A 20,193-nucleotide genomic window follows, 5' to 3' on the forward strand; every position below is an offset into this window, starting at 1 on the left:
GCGTGTGCCATGGAAACAGCCGCCCCGCCAATCTGCCCGGGCGTCTCTGGTGGAGCGGCGCCGTAGGTGTTCCCCTCTTGTTTGGGGAGGGAATCTCCGGCAAGAAGGAGCAATCTTCAGATGTGAACACAGCATGGGTGTCAGTATTTAAATTAGAAGCACACACCTGTGTATTATGGCGTTTCCTAGAAAATACTTACTATTAAAAATGTTAATTGGGAAAATTATAGCAATAGCACAGAGGAGGAGAATTAATTTCCATGGTACAAGAGGCGAGGAAAGAAGAGCTCATTTCAAAGTGAGCTATTGAGTGCTCCCCCTACCCCATCACCCACCCCTTGCCAGACTTTTTAAACAGACCAGCTTTCCAACATGCATTGTCTTTAAAGGAAGCTGAGCAAGTGTAGTGCATGGCAGCATGTCCTTGGTGCCCAGCTTCCCAGTGCCTAAAGCCAGCCCTCCTAATTGCTACAAGCTACATCTGTAAAAGGGAGGATTTCTGGAGGCTGCAGGGTCACAGCCCCACCTGGCCTTGCAGATAAGGCCCCAAGGACTGGTGTGCACTGGGATGCCAGTAGTGCATCAGGACTGGTAATGGGTGGCAAGCTTTCAGTTAAATCTAGGAGTATCTCTGGGTCATCGGGATAACCTCATCTGAAGTCTTGTGAGCTTGGTATATGTGCTGGCAGGGAGTTGCTGTGGGTTTGGGGATGTTCCCATAGGGTCTTCTACCAGCAGCATCCTGCCAGAGATACAAACATGCCACCCGTACGAAGGGTTGCATACTGATGTTGTGAGGTGGGCAGGGAATAACAGGATTTTTGTCCCTGTGACAAATGGTGCTTTTTATTTAAAGGTGTGCCTGTTGGCACTTTATCTGGTAGGAGATTGTAACACTGTTTCATTTCCTAGCACTGACTGAAGGAGGTCAATCACTTTCGTGGGTGGATCATCAGGAGCAGCTTTCTTGGCTCTCCAGGGCTTGCTTGGTCTCCCCCAGGCATGAACATCCTGCTGAAGGATCTGCCATTGAGCTGGAGTGAGCAGTGGAGGCGAGGAAGGCACAGCATAGTACCTTCCCATCTTCTTCATCTCTTCCTGTGTTTCTTTCAGTGGCACTACCTTGTTCTCCCTTGCTGCCCAAGCAAAGGGCTGTGATTAGATAACCATTTTTTGTGTTTTTGAATAAAAGTTGTATCTGTTGTTTACGATAACTTTCAGGGACACAACTAGGAGTAATGGGCTAAGGTAAAGCAAAGGAAATGCTGGGCTGAATATCAGGAAACCTTTCCAGGTAGTGGGATCTTATAGCCTGGTATTATCTTCCATTACTCTGGTAACTAGACTGGACAAAGTGCTTGAAATTACACTGTAGGAATGGTCTTACATTAGCAGAGAGATGGATAAGATCACCTGATAAATCCTTCTCATCTCTAATTGATCCAATTCTGCTGCACTCTGGATTTGCTAATCTGCAGATTTGAGCAGACAGAATGGTCAGGCAAATTGTGCTTTCTAGAGCTTATTTCAGTAAATATTTTTATGTAGGATCTCAAAGCACTTTGCAAATGCTAATTAAGCCCCCCAACCTAGTAGGAAGCCTTCCTTGTGCCACTTATCCACACTACTTTGCATTATGCAGCATGCACAATACTGCAGGTTGACCTTCCCCAAAGGGCTCTGGCTTCGGAACTCATGGGCACTTGCCAGCCCATCTTGCTTTGAATAATTTCTGCAGGTCAGTGGCTTTGCTTTTCCAAATCTACCTTTCCTGGCTAGTAGGAGTGGAAGAGGATGAAACCATGCTGCCGTAGGAAGCAATTGCAGTGGGTTTCACCTTTGTGAAAGCAGACAGCTGGAGAGTTGAACAGAAGCCTCCTGGTGAACAATTTCTTTGGTTTTCACAGAAACTTGTTCTCCTTTGACTAGTTTATACTTTGCAGTTGTAACTGGTAGCTCAAAGCTTCCAGCCTGAATAAATGTAGAACAAGAATAGTAGAATATATTATGTTAGCCTGTTGTTTAAACAAGAAAAATCAATAAAATATAATGACACGGTGGTGTGTGATAGCAAGGGCTGTCAGCAGGATAAATAACGACTGCCAGGTTTTGTATAATTCTAACGCTGCCGGCTCCCCAGTTGGGAGCTCGTGTCGGACAGTGCATCCGAGTTCTTGCCATGAGGCAAAGTCTAGGGTAGTATCTCTGTCCATGGAAATCCCTTTTAAAGTAGCCCAGTCTAATAATTCCCGAACTGAGTTTTCAGGAATGGAGGTGCGCAATATGCTAAACACACCTTTCCAGACCAGTTCGACAGCATCGTTCTGTGAGCCGCTCTTCGCCATTTCTCAGTTCTGTCAGACCTCCCGGTCCCGGGGGTGAAGGGGAACAGCATACCTCTGGAGGAATTCGGCTTGGCTCGCAGCAGCAGGACACGTCAGAGAGTGCAGATCACGTCGGGGTCACCAGATATTACCGCAGGCCTGGTTCCTACGGTATATCACCGTGTCCCTCAGCCATAGGGAGGAGGAGAAGATCCAGCAGCAGGAATTGTGCAGCAAGATTGATTTATTTAATTATTTTACAAACTCTTTTATAGACTTTTTCTTCACAGTCTAATTGGACAAAGGACCAGCCACCCCTTGGGGGTGATTGGCCAAAATCCTAAAACATCCATTATCAAAATATTTTCCACTATACCATAAACAAGACTTTTCAAGGTTGCAGGTGGCTTGGTTGTTTACATTCCCTGCTACCTCTTCTGTGAGAGAGAAAAATCTCTCACGGACTTAGAAAATAACAAGAAGATCCTCACTAACAGCATTTTTGTACCTACAGTGGTGGATCCCCAGTAATCATTCTTCTTAAGAAAAAAATAAATCGTGGCAGTGGTGAGAATGGGGTTTTATAAATAAGGTTGTAAAAGAAGAAAAATAAATGGAATAAACAAGCTGCACTGCTTTGCATTCTGCGCTAAGAACATTGATATGAAACTCTGCAGTGAAGAAATGCATGAAATTTATGATGCTCTGCCCAAAAAATCTTTGCTTATTCAGTACAGGAAACTAGAATCATTTGGGTTGGAAGGGACCTCTAGTGGGTCTTGCTCAACATTGAACTGACTTGTAAAAGTTTTGTAGCCTTTACCATGGTATTTTTGGTTAAATTGTCTTAAGCTATTTAGCTTATTATGGACCAAGAGTCCAAGTATTGTTACTGTAGTATAAAAATGTGTAGCAAACAGAAATTAAGGCCGTAATAGAAGATATGTTTGCATTTCTGTCATTTGGTGTCTAAAGTAGCCTTTTTCCAGTCTCACTACAAGGAATTACGATGTCACTGTCAAAGTAAACCAACCTTATCTCATAATCTTGCATTTGTTGTGTATAAATTCAAATGAGAAAACTGTTAAATGGGACCATTTATAATGAGATTTGAGATACCCTATAGCTCTCACTTGGAGACAAGTGACCTTTGTCTTCTTTGGGGCTGAGTAACAGTGCGATGAAGATTTAATAGATGTGTGCGGAGACCTGGCAGGAGATTGGGGTGTACGTGGAAGAGGCACTCAATGTGTCTTGCTCTACATATTTTTGAATTCCTTGCACTTGGGACTGGAGTGCTGCCTGTTGGTGTGTGCTGCTACCCATGCCTCCTTTCTCCCTTGGATGGCTTTGGTGTTTGTTAGCAGAAATTATTAGACAGTTACAAAATACTAAAGAGAAAAACCCACACACTTTGCCTGGAAACAGTCTGTGTTGCATATAACTCTGACAAGATCAAGCCTCTAATTAAATTATCTGGCACGTGGGCAATTCTGTTCCGAGATCTGCTGAGCTAATGTGTAGCCATTAGCTCATACAGCCACCAACTCAGAAATACCAAAGAGACAATTTACATAGGGCCACAGCGTGTTTTAAAAAATTCTGGTGAGTTGTGAAGCCTGTAATGTTAATTGCCAGTTAGCACATTGTAATTGCTGTAATTATTTGCAAGTAAAATGATGTAAGGGACTTAACATTGTACTTTTCTTTACCACTTCACATGTTGGTGATCCACTAAATCTCCTACTTAAGAGTTTTGCTGGTTATTTTAAGAGCTTGACAGCCACTTGCTGAGGTCTGATCTCACCCACAAGCTTGCCATTCTGCCTGTTGGCTTTAATACTGAGCAGTGGCTCTCTGAAGTCTATATTAAAAAAAAAAGGCAATAAAATAATAAATGTAAATGTCTGCTGCTGACCAGTGAGAGCATAGCCAGCCCTGCAGCTGGCCATGCTGGAGCCCAGCTGGGAGAGAGCCCTCAGCACAAATTGCCAAGTCTATTGCCTCCCACCGCCACTCTGCGGAAGTGGGCCAAAAGCTCCTCCGTATGGGATTAAAGGGATGTGTAATAGATTAAAGATCAAAAATGTTAATTAAGAAATGGTCTTTTCTAATAAGATGCCTTCAAGGGCATGGTACCAAAAATGAGGCAATATCTCATTTTGGCAACAGCTCAGGGTTGTAATGAAGCTGGTGTGGGGGGGGGGTGGTAAGGGGAGAAAGAAGGGACACCTCCTATTCAAGGCAACTCCTTCAGAAGGAGTAAATCAATTAGCAGTAAAAACGTAAACATGTGAGTCAGGATGACATTAGTCTGAGTGGTGCTGAACAACATGGATTTAGAGGTACACATTTTAGCTTGGCCTTTCCTTGAGGATAAGTTGGTAGTTTGCGACTGATAAAAAAGGACTCCTTCAGTTTACTGGTGTTTAAGCATCAGCCTGGTAATTTGGCTGAAAATAACCAGTCTTGTTGAAAGCTTTGATGCATTTGCAGTGAATCTGTTCAATATATTTTAGTGATGTAATAATCTAGATCTAGAAAGTTCACCACCTTTGTTACTGGATTGAAATTTGTAAGCGTAGTGTTTGGGTAAAGGCTTATTTCTCTTAAGGGGAGAGCCACCATTCTGAGCCCTCGTGTTTCAGGCTCCTGTGGGGGGGGGGAAGTTTATGTTTTACAAATAAACTGATATGCAAGTGTTACTTATGTGTTTCAAACCCAAAAGGTGCTTTTGAGAGCTGTGAAATTTTATTGCATCATTATGACTAAAGAAAACACACTTTTCCTTAAACTTGAGCAGTCTAGTCAGTGAGTTCACTGTTACATTTTCTTAGTAAACTCATCAAAACTCTAAAAGGAAAACTTGGATGTTTGGCAGTGCTTTTTCCTTGTGGTAGAATGATGGGATTACGCATGCCACTTCATCCCACAGTTTCCCCTCTGAGCGCCTTGATACTGCAAGCTGCAATATTTCTGAAGCAAGTTATTTGCCAGCATAAAATGGCGGGAACCTGCAGGCAAATTTCCTCCTATTGGTTGGAAGTTTTTGCTTGTGTAAAGAAAACCACTGGCATGGTGAGATCTCTGTGTAGTGTGTGTATGTGTTTTAAGGCTCTGACTGTTGTTTGCACCAAAGCCAGAGAGGATTTTCAATTTGAGAGAAATATGGTGGGAAGGCGCTTGCTGGCCATGTCCCTCTGTGCATATAGTGAGCTGGGGCTGACTGAAGCACCCTGGTAGAAAAAGCCCTCTGACAAGGGTTTGAAATTTAGATCTGTGTATATTTTATTTTAATCTATTGTGTCCTCCTTGAGAGGAGGAATGATGGTTTTCCCTGGTTTTCCCCTGAGAGGTTTTTTGGACCCCTTGAGCTGGGCATGATGTAGACTTGTGCTTATTGGTATTTAGCTTGGATAGGGGCTATAGGTGACTTAAATGACACTAAATTCCTGTGCCCTGACTTTGTCAGATGAGTAAATACAAATGGAGATAGTGGTTGTTTCCATTCACAGAAAGAAAATTGGAGAACTATTTCTTTCTTATTCAAATAAGATGTTTTTGTGGTTTGTAAATGTATTGTTTTGACAGACTGATTAGTTTCATCTTGATTTCACTTATGGTTTTTGTTAAAAGAAATGTGTAACTTGGTCTTGAATTAGCATTCTCCTAAGAAGGGCTGTGTCAGGCCATTCCTGCTGACACATCCAGGAGATATTTTATCAAGGAGATAAAACTGTAGCAACCAAAAGATCAATGTGTTTTTCTGATTATGAAGCTTGCTTTAAAGTCTATAAAACCGTGTTCTGAGTTGAAGTGTTCCTCTACATAATTTTGACAATATTAAAGAAAGATATCTGTAGTCTGTCCTTCTTCTTTCAGTGACAAAAGGGAAGATTTCAATTTTGCATTGTTCATTTAATCAAATATTTGCAGAAAAATGGTCAGTTCGTAGTGCTGTCATTGCTTTCTACAGAGTGTGTCCATTATTGGAACTGAGAAAATGTGGGCTTAAATCTTGATACCAGTTCATATCAGACTGTGTGTGATTAGCACAGAAGTCCAGAAGACCATTTATTCCGGTAAATGAATGAGAAATGTTCTGTGTAAAAAGCATTTGGCTTCTCTTCCTTGTTCATATTAAACAAAATACATTTATTGCCAAATTTCCACAGTAACATCCAAGAAGTATAAAGAAAATCAACAGGGTTAGTGAGGTATAACTGAGAGCAGCATTTGGTCTATAATCTTATAAAAGAAAGGTTGTTCAGTAAAAAGGTACTTTTTCTGATTAAGGTGAATTTCAGGCAGAAACCTTGCATCAGTTTGTAATAGTCAGATTGGTAAAACAAATTCCAGACATGATGTTTGTGAAACCCACATTTTTTTTCTCTTTTTTTTTTTATATACTGTGTGTACAGACAGCTGCAGTGTTGAAGACATGAGGGATATCATTTCTGCAAATGCTCTTTGAATCTCAGGGTTTATGTTGTGACGAAAAAGCATTGATGTTTCTGTATAACAGAACTAAATTTTGTTTCATTTTTCTCTCTTATTTCCAAAAAGTGATGCTCAGTGTCCATGGTGTTGTGTATGTGAAATTAAATAAGAGTTGGTGTTGCTCTTTCTCCAAAATGGTTTTTAAAAACTGGTGACTTTTTAGTGGATTTTTTATGTAAAGAGGTTGTAAACCTGTTGTATTTTAAGTGTCTTTCTGAGTTGTAGACAAACAAACAGCTACACCACAGGCTCTGGAAGAGCAGCAGAGCCATCAGTGAACTATTAAATAAGAAAAGACAGCATAAGAGTTAAGTGATTTTTAGCTTGATCCTGTAATGGAATAATTTAAAACCATCTCTGGTTAATGAACTCTGCGGCCAGGTGGCATAACTGGCCAAGGAAGTAGGAAGTGGAAGTGGCTGAAAAATAGACTCCTAGCTGTGATGGCTGGGAGAGCAGTGGAAGGGTCCAAAACAAAACCCTAACCCCTTATTCTGCACCCACCGCAGGCTGTTGAAAAAGCCATTGAGTAGGATGAAGTTGTCAACTGTGCATCTTCCTGCCAGTCAGCAACTAAAACACAAATTTCCTAATGTAAGGAAAAAAGTTGGGACTAGGTCCCTCCCAAAAAAGTGCCTTTTAAGAAAAGGATAATTTTGTTATGGTTACTACTTTTTACCTTGGCAAAGTACACAGGGAATGGAGCTGCTAAAGTGCACATCATCTAAATTAGGGTTAATTAGAAGTTCTCCCAGATAGCTGGTGCTTCATCAGCAACAAAGCAGCATGTAAATAAATCTAATTTCTCTCCAAATAAACTCTTCACAAGCTTAATTACAACAGCAACAATATCTCCCCCTAACACCCCCCCCCCCCCCCCCCCCCCCCCCCCTTTTCATTAGAGGGAGCGGCTCATTATGAGCAATATCTGGTGAGGGCTATCATGAGCAGTCCAGAGCTGCCCCTCTCACAGGTGTCCTTCGAGGCCAGGAAGAAGTGGAGGAACTTCCAGCATACCTGGAAGAGCCCAATTAAGGTAATTCATGAGAAATTTGAGAAGCAGAAAGCACTGATGAAAAAAACCCCAAAACCACCACCACTATATTCTGGAGAGACTTTGTTAATTATTTCAAGTATTTCCACTATTTGGATTATTTTCCATCTTAATTTCTTCACCTTTATTACTCATTTGCCAGCAAATATATGAACTTTGGGTTTTATCTGTCCTTTTTATTCTTTTTTGCCATCCATCATCCTATGCTAGATCCAAGGGCTCTGCCAGTTCGTGTTGCTGTGTACACACTCCTGTCTCCTGCTCTGACACGTGGGACCTGCTGAATGAGAGGAGGGGCTGAGGGAGACCAGACTTTAAAGTCATTTTAGCTTTAAGTCTTTTAAATGTCTTTTCACACTTTCTTTACCACATAGGACTAGAAGAAAAAATGCAGGAAGATATTAGGGAAAAAAGTGTTATTGCTGCTAAAAGGATCACCACGTTGGAGGACTAGTGCAGCTCACTGCTTATTCTAGCAATAAATAGCTGAAAACCTCCATCCAGAAATTAGTTATCACAGGGAAAGTGCAAACCTGGGTGCCAGTTTCAGCTGGGTGCAGAAGTGCTCTGCTGAGGGCTCATTCAAAGTGATTAACTTATTTCATTTGGTACTTGATTCATTGTCGTCTGTGATTTTTTATTTTATTTTATTTCTAATAATGTTGAAGCCAATGAATTCCTTATTACACAGTGTCACGTTTCAGCCGATCCTAAATTAATAAATGAGCAGCAGCAGAATAGCATGCAGCACAATTCTAACAGCATGAGCTGCACAGAAGTATATTTTACTTAGCTCCAATTTAAATACTCTGCTTTGCTCGATTTAATTATGTGAAATTACTGAATTAATGGCTTTGTCAAGTGAAACGTGTAGGACTTCAGAGTTTGGTATTAAGGAAAGAAATTAGAAAGGAAATCTGAGGTACATTAATTTTTGTATGTGGGCTTGTTTTAAACACAAACTGAAATTTAACTGAGCCCACAGCCCAAAATCACATAGCTTTAAGCCCAGGGAAGAGAGAATGAGCAGGAAGTGGCAGGAAACTTCCTGAGTCATCCCTTGTTGTCTTGTGGTGATCTCCTGGGTGTATCTGCTGGGCAGGTTCGGTGTGTGTTTGTGCAGCAGGGGCTGGCCAGGGGCATGTGGGAGGGAAGGCTCTGCAAAATCCAATGGTTCTCTAATAACTTGACCACCTGTTAAATGCCCTTTCCTGTGCTGCATACTATGGTTTTCTTATATCTTTTCTGGTTGAGAATCTTGTTATAACAGTTGCTTTTTTTCACGTTCATTAACTGAATTCTTTTGCTGTGGTTTGAATCCCTGCACCAAGACACAGTGCCCAGCCTGGTGCTTGGTTGTGCAGAGATGCACAACGAGACCTGAGGGTAACATTTCTGAAAGCTTGCAAGCCCTGCTCCTCGGAAGCCATTTGGACATGTAGGTGCCTAACTCTCATTAATTTCCAATTTCATGGTTTTTTACTACAGTCTGTTGCCACTTGTGAGTATTAGGCCCTTAAATCACTTGGGTTACCTACAGCTGTCCCTCCCAGCCATAGCTGGAGCAGTGTAAAGGTCCTGTTTTCCCAGTTTCTGCTCGCTGTGCTGGCAGTGTCCAGCATGGAAGGCTCCCCTTGAGCAGCCGTGTGAGCCTCTGCCAGCAGTAACTGGTCGCAGAGAGACTTGAGCATGGGCTTGGGAAAACGTGGCTTTTCCCTCAGGTGCATTTGTAACACCTTTTTTTCCAGAGCAAGCCATATCTGTAGAGAGAAAGCCAGTGAGGTTTCTTTCCTCCAAAGATGATGCAGGGTATTTGATCAGGCCATAAAACCCACAACTAAGTTGTGGTCCAGGTTCAACCCTCTGTACCCTGGATAAAAACAGGAGTTTTACCCGAGAAGCTAACTCCACAAACCCGGCCCCACAGAAGCCTCTCAAGTCTTTAATCACAGTTTTGAAGACTTCCAGGCACAGTTGTAGCAGAAGTGGGTCCCTTCTGTGCTCGTTCAGCTGCACATTTGTCATTCCCAGTGGAAAATGGTCCAGGCAGGTTCTGAGCAAACCAAGACCCATGAGAAAGTCAGTGAAATAATTATTGCTTTCTCTAATTTGCCTATGTGTATTTTTCTTCCTACCCCAATATGTTTTTTGCTCTTGTTCCATTTTTTCCCTCTGTATTGATTCCACCCCTTGCTTCCTGACAGTTTGCAAAGGGCTCTCTTACCCTCTCAGTCCTAACATTGTGGGGTTTTTATAGGTATAAAAGGAGGAATGTAAATGCTACCTGTAAGATCCTAGTGGTTTGTGTTGTGAAAGGCATTCCTTTTCAGCATAACTTTTAAACAAATCTGTATTTCAAGCATGGGAAAAGAGCATTTTGAATGGAAATATATTCAGGGACCTAAGAGGGTGTTTTATATGGAGGCCTTGCTCTGCTTACATCTTGTTCCTGTGTGTGTACACTGAGGGCTGTACACTGAAGACACGAATTCTCCAGGACCAGAACTTCCATGCAGGTAGGACAATTCAAAGTCCTGGACCTTATGTAGGAACAATAAAGGAATCTGCATTTTGAATTAGGCAAAGGGGTTTCAGATATCAAAATACATAGTGGCATTTATCACTTATGGTAAATTACATCATCTGTGATTTTTTTCTCTCTTTGAAAATCAACAGGTTTATTTTAATAAAGAGTTCCAGCAGCTGCTATTTTGAGCAGAACCAGTCAATACCTTATTTTTGCATTTGATATGCAGCTGCAATAACAAGCCACATGTGAATTTTATTAAGCCTTCTGAATTTTCTGTCTGTTCAGGGAGCTATAGATTTAAGTTTTGCAGATATCTGGCTTTACCTTGAAGTAAAAAAGTGCCCAAACAATCAAAAAGCCACAAAAAGAAAAAACAAAAAAAAGAAAATCGTTCACACCATTTCCTCAAAGAAAGGAAAGGGTTTGTCATGCCTATAGATTAAAATGTGATTAAGAAGTCCCGTGTTAGCTGTGAGTGGAATTCCATAGAACTGCTGGAAACAGAATACTTTTCTTCAACAGAGACTTTAAAAACAATAAGTTGAGTTTTATTAAAATATTCATATGCTTAAAGTGCCATTTTTCTTCTCAAAAAGTTACATGTATTTATTAGAGTATGATGGTCAATATTATTTAGCAGTTGTATGTAACAAAGTGAAAAGCACATTTTTATGAAGTGCACTGCTCTTTGAACTTAATACTTGCTGCATCCTAATTTCCTTGTGCATATAAATGAACTTTATATCTAAAATGCATGCATCTAAAATGGATTTTAGATCTGGTTTGATTTGAACCTCATTATTGGAACTGAAGGTGGGAGTTGCTCCCATTCAGATGCACCATAGGAATCTGGAGGTGGACAGCAGCATCTTTTTTCAGAGGCAGATAATCTGTTGCATGGCAATCACACCTCTTGAGTAAGTGGATAGAGTCTGCTGCAGATGACTGTGGAGCAGTTTGGGTGCAAGCACATTTCCTGATTTGGATGCCCCAGAGATGTACAAAGCACATCTACTGGCTTTTGAGCCTGTCCTTTCCAAGGAGGAGGCCCCAGTATAAAAGAGGGGTGCTGCTCTCCTCGGAGCCCTGTGGGGGGACAGTGTCTGTGCCCTGGCCCCGGGAGGGCAGCCAGGGGGTGACCGTGGTCAGTAACTGGCAAGTGTCCCACAGTTGGGTGCTGTTCCAACCAAACACGTTGGCACGCTCTGGACTGCTCCGTTCTCTGCCTTTCGTTGGGTTCCCTAAAATTCACTTACAATGCTTTTTGTGTCGGAAAAGTGTTTACATCCCATATTTATCCCGTTAAACTGGCTGCCAAACACTGAAGAGCTGATAAACACTATGTGCTGTTAACACTATAAAGTACAATCCCACTGCTGCTTGCATGCAAATAAATAATAATAACTCAGCTCTTTGTCCGCTTTTTCATGTGTAAGTGCATTTGTCACATAGCATAGTAACATCTAAATCATTTTAGTAAAAGCACTAGAAAGGCTGAAACATTACCTGCAGCTACGATTAAGAGGAAATTTTACTGTTTGGTGGTGTTTATATGATTTCCTTATTTGATTTTTTTAAAAAACACTTTTAAAATGGTGTGATGGTTAATCACTGTTGCTGGGTTTCACTTTTTAAAAATTTTTTACTGAGTTATTTCATCTTCCTAAGGACTGAGGGATTGGCCTGTAGGCTAAAAGTTACTGTGAAATACTCATTAAATCTTTTCTTGCAGCCATTACAGACACAGATATCTTTTTAATGTGCTTGGTCAGTTTTGAGGTCACTATTTTTGTTACTACTCATAAATCAGTAGCAAGTATTTTTAGTGTCATCAGTGAAAGGTTAATAGAAGGCCATAATTTTCAGACATACCTCTTTCGATTAGCTGCTCAGAAATTTCCTTAAAAAGGGGGTGTAAATTGTTCTACACCGAAAACTGGAGACTTTGTCTGAGTCCAATTTGTGCATAAATTGGAATTGTCTTTCTAATAGACTCTTTGGAAGGTGTGGGGTTGCCTTCAAGGTAATGATTTAAACATAAACTGACCCTTGATGAGGGAGCTGGAGTTTCAGTTTAATGTGTTTCTGCAGTTTTCCTTTGCCTTCAGTGCCTTCAAATTCCACACAAATAATTCCTTCATAACAAGTGCCTTTTCAGAAGATGTATGCTGCTGACAGTTAATATAAAATTATTGCCCCTGAATGCATTTTTGTAATTACTTCCCAGAGAACTGTCTTTGTGTTAGAAGACATTTCACACTTTAGTAACATAAGTGTTTGGGGAGAGCATGAGTAATAATTACAGGCAGTCTTTCAGTGAAAATAAACCTAAAAATTATAAAAAAAGCTAATGTTAAAGTTGGTTAGAGACAGTGAGGAATTTATTCATCACATTATGCCTGTCTGTATATTTTCCAAGTTTAATAACCCTTCAGTAACTAAACTTAAAAAAGCCATAAAGAACAGAGAAGCTGCTTTCTAATTTTTAAGCAATAATGAAAAGTGACATGCTACTAGAGACAGAATAAAGAAACTTAATCTGAATGCTCCTGTAGGAAATTTCTGCTATAATGGAAAATGAAATGGCTCAAATGGCTCACAGTTTGATCAATAAAAAAATTAACAGCATTTATTAAGAGGTTTCTCTAGTATGTTGATTAAAGGATACTATGGAAGTCTTGATCCAAGAAAACCAGGGTTGTAGGGTGAGTCTGTGTATGTGAATGTGATGTGCAAGAATCATTGACTGAGCAAAGCCTAATGGGTTTCAGGTTGGATGCTGGATGTAAATAGATGGGTCTAGAGAGCTTGGGGCCAGGACCATCTGTATAAATAGACATTGTTCTGGTAGTTGCTACACACAGCAGCAAGGTTGGATTTGCATGGAGGCAAAGATGGCAGAGTGTTGCTTTCACGGGACAAAACAGGGCAGTTGTGTCTCTATAGCAAAGATAACTCTCTAGAGATGTAGGTGGGCTCAGGTGGAAGCAAGGCGCTGCAAGGCAAGAGGTTTACGTGTGTTACCCATTCTGTGTGTGATACCTGTGACTGCTACAGCAAAGGAAGGTGCCATGAGCTGCCAGTCCTCTGGTGTGGGTTCCTGCCACTTTCCATGCCTTTAAACTCCAGGTAGACACTTGAGGTTTTCTTAAACTGCTGCTAATTTGAGAAAGTCACATCCTGTCTGAAGGAAGATGGACATTTTCCCTGAGAAGTGTTGGTGTACGTAAGCTAAGAGAAGGCTGCTGAGAGGAAGCTGTGGGATGTGCAGGGCTGTCAGCACCAGTTCTGTGAGTGGTACAGGGCTGGCAGAAGCAGGAACAGTGTTGGTGCTGGCAGCAGTTATTCCTGGGGTGCTTGGAACCCCTTTCTCAAAGATTGTGTGTACCAGCAGATGTAGAAAGAGGTGCTGTACCCTACTAAATTAGTTTTTCTTTGCCAAGTTGAAGAATGCTGAGAACTGTCCATTTACTTAGAAATTAATATAATTTAATACGTACTGGAGTGTAATAAGGCTCTGTTGTGAAATGTTGTCATGTGTGCTTCCTAAAGTCTCTGACTTTTGTATATTTTATTGTTAGCACTGTTCACACAAAATAGTATTACTGGTATAATCTGTGGTTTATCCCATGGGTTATTATGCAGAGATACGCAGCACTGAGCACTCTCCCTCTTCCTTTGCCTTTCCAAAAGAAGCTCTTGTAGCCACCGTTGCTGCTTGTTGGTGGAGGCTGCTGTCAGAGGCAGACAAATGACAGCTCACAGAGGCTGCAGTGGCCATAGCCCTAGGAGGGCATGAGGAGGTAACAATATGCAATTTTCATGGTTCGAGGGTAGCCTTATCCTACTGTTCTTCATTACAGTACTGCAGTGAGATCAATTTTGTTAAGTTGTAAGTCTTAGGAGGCCAACACCATTAACTACATGCTGGATCAAATAATTTTTTTGGTATTATGATTGTTTTTTTCCCCTTGTTGAGGGAAGGAAAGATCTGATGCATGGATCTCTTCAGCCTGAGAGAAGCACTGCATGGCAACTGAGTGTCAGCAGGATTGTGTGCCTGCACTTTGCTCGCTCTGCCCTGTCACGTAGTCATCCCATGTGATTTACCATTGCATGACTATACTGTGGTGTTTCACGCATTATTCCTTTCTGGCTCTTTGTTTTTCAGCTAGGCACCTTTTTTCTTTACCACATGTGGTTTGACACCATGTGAAAGTAGTGTGTGATAGAGCACCAAACCTGCTTGCCTTTGATGCACATAGTGATGATTTGATGTGTGGAATGAGCTGCCTTTGATACCTGGTCCTGGTCCTGGGTTGCAATCCACGCTTTCTGACCTGGTTTGCTCGGCTGGAGCAGATTTTTGGCAGCTTTGTGTGGGTATGGTTGCAGAGGTTACAGCAGCTCACAGGGGGGCCCTGGCCCATTGAGAGGCAGCACACACACATACCTGTGCTCCAAATGGAAGTGTTTAAAAAAGACAGTTTTTGAAATGTTGAGGAGCTACAGAGTGGGAGTACCCAGCAAAGGCAAGACTTCACCCTATGATGAAGATTTCAGTTTAAGTTTGTTTGTGATTTAATTACTGAAACACTAGTGACTTTTTTGGCATTTGTTCATTCTTTGATCACAAGTACAGAGAACTTTGGACTCTCTTTCTGTGTTACAGTGCTAAAGACAACACTAAAATGTAACAAACCACATAAAAGTAGAAACCTCCCCCACACTGATTTGGCATTTGACACTGAGCAAAACATTCACTAACGAACGTTTAGATTAGGCTTTTCCTTTAAGTCATTTGTCTCTTTTGTTCTCACTTCCTAATTATGGATGAAATTTCCTTTCCTTTTGTCTTGCTGGGGTAGCCCTGTGGCCGCAGAGCAGGAAGGCTGCACCCCTGGGTGGGCACCTCTGGGCTCTGCCTAGCCCCAGGAGGTGTCAGTTGTTTGCCAGCACCCATTACTCCTCCAGCAATAAGCTTTTATTTCTTCAGTACCATGTACTTTTATCACTTGTCCTGCATCTCAGGAAAACTTCTAGAAAAAAACATAGTCCTTTGTGAGACCTTTGTTTGTTTTTGTTTGGGCTAAGGTAGGGAGTGAAGAGGTGCTTCTTTTCTGCTCTTTGTTTTATGTTTTGCCCTCCAGCTGTCAGACCTGGGCAGTGCATGTGCACGTGTGTGTAGATGTTTATGTGGTGCTTTGCAGAGTATAACTTTGCAGCCTTAGCTCTGTGTGACAAAGTTGCTGGGATAGAAAGTGCTGCCTAGCACTGCATCAGTGGGTCCCTGCTGAAAAGAAGCAACTCTTCATGGAAGCCCCATACTTGGACCTATTTAAAGACAGGCATGACCCTGCACTAAATAGCATGTTCCTAAGAGCAGTCCTAGATTTAAAATAAATCCCAGGTTCAAAAAGTCCACAGGCTTAAAAAAAACTTAAAGAAAAGTCCCAGAAAATTTACTGGCACAAAGATAGGCTTGCTGGCTGTGTATTGTGTTGATAAAATAATAAATTTAAACTGTCCATAAGTGATGCCACAGAGAAAAAATAAGCTGAGGTTGGTTTCTTTTCCATTTTTCTGGCTCATGTATTGCAAGGTGTTACCCATTTCCAAGTGTTTCAGTGGAAATTGTAGGTAGGCATCAGCATCTTTTCCAGTGTGGCTCTGGCCTTGCTTTGCTTTCAGTCCTGCCCCACTAACCAAAATCCCCAAAGCAGTTTGCTGTGACTCCTGTGACTGGGTTGTCACTGTGGTCCTGGGCTGAGGCTGTGCCATGCTGAGCTCCAAGCACAGTCCCAGTCTGGCGGCAGGGCCATATATCCCAGGCTGACTGAAGCAAGTTGGAAATCTGCTCTTGACTTCAGCGAGGCCCAAGCTGAACATGGTACATGTAATCCATTTTCAAATATTTGGCTTTAGGAGTGCATTGTTCCTGTAACAGAGCTGTTCTGAATGCAGCTCAGAAGGCATTTCACTGACTGCAACTTTCAAACTGGGCCTTTGGGAATTCACTTTTTCAGCTTTGCCAAGTTTGCCACATTCCTTGGACCACCAGGTCAGGCAGGAAAACTCCCAGTTCTTGCTATGTCTCCTTTGAAATAGTAACTTTCTAGAGCATAAGCTGGCTTGTATAGAAAAACCAAGAGTCATAAACAACATTAACTTTAGTGACAATTAGAATAACATATTCCTGACTGTTGGCCAGATTGTTTAGGTCATAGGGTAAAATATTCTTCTTGTGTAAAGCCCTGCAGGCCTTCTACTGTTCTATGGGGGGAAAAAGGTGGGGGGGGGCAAAAAAAAAGGAAAGAAAAACAAAAAAGCCCCCCCTGCCCTGTTTCCTGACATTGCTGGTAGTGAGGTGCACTTTTAAGACTGACTTCTCAAATTGTATCTTCTCTTACTTATAAAAGATGATTGTTAGAACCACCATTGGATATGGCAGGGTCATTTAGAAATTACTCCTAACAAGTGTTACGCCCTCAATTGATCAGTGTTCATTTATCCTGATCATTTGTCCTGTTGGTGCCAGCAGTTCCCTTCTGCTGGCATTTGCCCACAGCCTTGTGCTGAGCACACCACCCCAGTGTGAGCTGTGTGCCTGTGGCACCGTGCTGCACCTGCAGTGGTGTTCAGTGCACAAATTCCTCCAGGCTGGTAACTGTGCTTATTGCTAATTTTTTACACAATCTTGATAGAAACTACTTACTATCAAATTAAGCTCACTAAAATCCAAGGCTTAAAAATCAAATCTTAAAAATTAGCTGTGTCAGTAAATGCATCTATCTGTGCTTGATGCCACAAGGCAGCCACTGATCTTTAGAGACAACAAAAGGTGCTGTTGGCTCTGGCAACCAAGAAGCCCCTCTGCCTGGTGGTGCACAGACATGTCCCCTCAGAGCCAGGTCCTGTTCCAAAGCCACACCTGCTCCTGGTGCCAGCAGTGTCTTGGCCTCCTGAGGTGACCCAAACCCCTCTGGCAGCATGCTCGCACCCAGGGGCGAGGTGCTCCTGCAGTTCTTGCCAGCAGGAAAATTGTAGGTTAAACTTGTGAACTGCTACAGCAGAGCTCTGCAAAAACGAGTTCCCGAGGAATGCTTGTGGCCTGCTGTCCTCATCAGGGAAACTGAGCTCATTGTGGGAGCAGCTGGGCTGCGTTTGAAGCTTTTCCTTGCTGGCTGGACCACCCATTCCCATCACTGCCCTGGTTGTTTTGCTCCCCTGGGCAAGGAGCAAGTGTCTCCCCAGGGCCACCCGCACCCCACATACCCTGCTGGCAGCCTGTGGTCAAAAGAGTAGAAACAAAGGTCAAAAACCCAAGAAACACCACAGATTTTTCTCAGCAGTGTTTGATATTCACAAGGCAAGCACCAAGTGTGCCGCTCTCAGCAGAGGAATCTGAAGACCGTGTTGTTTGAAGGACAGTAACACTGAGGTGTGGCAGATGTGTACAATTCCTTCAACTTGCCAAAACCAGAAAAAAATCCCATTGTAAAGCAGTGTTGTATTTGCTAAATAATTCTGCAAGCTTCACTCTTGTGTTTTTTGACATACAACTCTGTCAAGCAGCAACACTTTTGAGAAGTTGCCTAGAGGATCAGATTTCCCATTCAACAGGGAATTAAAAAATGTTTCTGGAATTTTGCTTTGCAGTCAGAATCTATTTTCTTATCTCACATTGTACAATTTATTTTTCCTAAAGCAGTGTGCTAAATTATTTGTTATTGTTGGACTCAATTGAGCAGCTTTATCCCTGGTGTAGTCACGAAGTATTGGAGTAAAACCAAGGATGAATTTGTCACAGTGTAGTCACCAGATCAGCTGGTCTTTAGGTTAACTCTCAAAAGAATTTCTGCTAAAAATATTAGTGAAGGTCCCTTAAAGCTCCCCAAAGTTGCCTAAAAGCTTTCTTCTTCAGGTTGTGGCAAAGTCGGTTCAGATGTGCTTCTCTGGGGCCTTTGTCAGCAGGCGGCATGGACGCAGGTGCCAATTCTTTAGGTTACATTTATACAGTTGGACTCTTTTTATAGGTTTCTGTCATAAAACTGCAGAGTTGACATTCTGATTTATTAACTATCAAGTCTGCAGGACATACAGGCTTTAAAAAAGATTGAATGAGCTAAAATGTTTGTGATTGCAGTCTGGAATGAGACACTGTATAAAGGTGTGCCAAGTAAATATGACAAAATGCAAGTGATAATTTGAATATGTACATTAAATGATGTGTGAAATAAAGCAAAGCTAGCATAGCTCTAAATGTGACTTATTATTTGGTGAAATAGTAATATAAGAGAACCAGAATTGTGGGTTTTTTTCATTACAAGACATTTTTATTTAAGGAGGAGTCTATAAAATACGAGGTTCAGCTAGTGGCATTTTATTGAATAAACATAGTACGGATGATGACTTACAATATAGAGTGCTTAGTAAGTGATATGTTTTATAACTAAATCCTTAAATTCATTACTGCTGTGTAAGTGGCATATCTGATTTGTTAAGATGAATATTATATCTTGCCCTTAATGGAAATTTTGTAGTAGAAAGGTATGTATAATTTAGCAGTAAAAGAATCTGAAAATGTGCAGATCAGTTAACTGCTAAGAGGGATGCTGTGACACACCACGAGCAGGCACTGATTTTTAATATTTCCATTGCAATTGGAAGGGTACGTCATGTTATGAGTGCTCCATGGAAAGCTGCAGAGTGTTTTACACCAGTTGATTTATGTTACCATGCGCAGAGCAGAAGATGGTATGAAATGTGCTCTGGCTGGATAGTGGTAGCACAGCTCTACTAATGTGTGTGTCTGAATTGCAGTGCTTGTGATAACCAGTTTTCATCTTTAATAAATTTTATTTTCAGCTTTGCTTTGTGTTCTCAGCATTGCTTGTCCTTAATCTTTTTGGCGCCAATCTAATTTTAGAAACAATTCATCTCTCTGTTTGCTGGTCTTTCCTTAATGGCTTAAAACCCAAATGCATCCCAAACCAACAAGGTGGCATCTCCCTCTTACCTGGCTGAGTGCAGCTCCTGGGCTTTTTGGGGTCATCCAGTGCGTGAGGATCTCTTCTGCTGGAAGTCTGTGGTTCTGTTTCACTTTCTGAATGACTTCCCAAGCATTCCCATCATACCAACAGGGTGTATTAAGAGTGTGAGTGCTGGCGGAGGCAAGTGAAATAGTGCAGGTGTAGCACCTGGGGCTGTATCACCTGTGTTGGGGAACCTCTGTGCAGAAGAGATGGAGGCAGCTCTGTTTCAGCCGGTGACCAAAGTCTGCTCAGCATCGCTAGTGTGCCTAATGGATGCTTTCCCTGCTGAGAGGGCAGCAGGGACTTAGAAGGGAATTTTCAGCTCTGGTACCTCTCCAGAGAACCCAAGTGAGGGTTGTCGCAGTGCTGCATGGACTGGCTTCAGGCACGTCTGTGTCCACTGTGGCCAAGGGGGTGTCCTGGAAGCAGGAGGATGTGGCTGCAAGCTTATCCCTCATGAAGGCCATGGAGGGTGTACTGGGGGGAGTGAGCAGCTGTCCTGCCACCTACCCCATGGTCAACGGAGAGCCAGCTGCCCCCTGTGTGGAGCTGCCACCTGCACAGCCCTGGGGTGCTCGATTCCCTACACTGGGGAGTTTCTGGAGCTGTCAGAGAGCTCAATCTCCCTGTGCACAAATGCAGATAAAAACTTGGGGGGTTGGCAAAGATGTATGTCCTAGCCCACACTCTGGCCACAGACCAAGATAAAAAAATATCTGAGAGCCCTGAAGGTCAGATGCAATGTGTCTG

General features: G+C 42.1%; 1 protein-coding gene across 2 annotated transcripts in view; it reads left to right on the forward strand.

The window, feature by feature from the left end:
- The window catches only part of ZNF423 (zinc finger protein 423), a 229,371-nt gene that overhangs the window by 48,108 nt on the left and 161,070 nt on the right, over window positions 1-20,193 (forward strand). The gene's annotated exons all lie outside the window — the stretch shown is intronic.

Source organism: Corvus cornix, chromosome 11, assembly GCF_000738735.6.
Source record: "Corvus cornix cornix isolate S_Up_H32 chromosome 11, ASM73873v5, whole genome shotgun sequence".
In the NCBI taxonomy this organism is placed as follows: domain Eukaryota; kingdom Metazoa; phylum Chordata; class Aves; order Passeriformes; family Corvidae; genus Corvus; species Corvus cornix.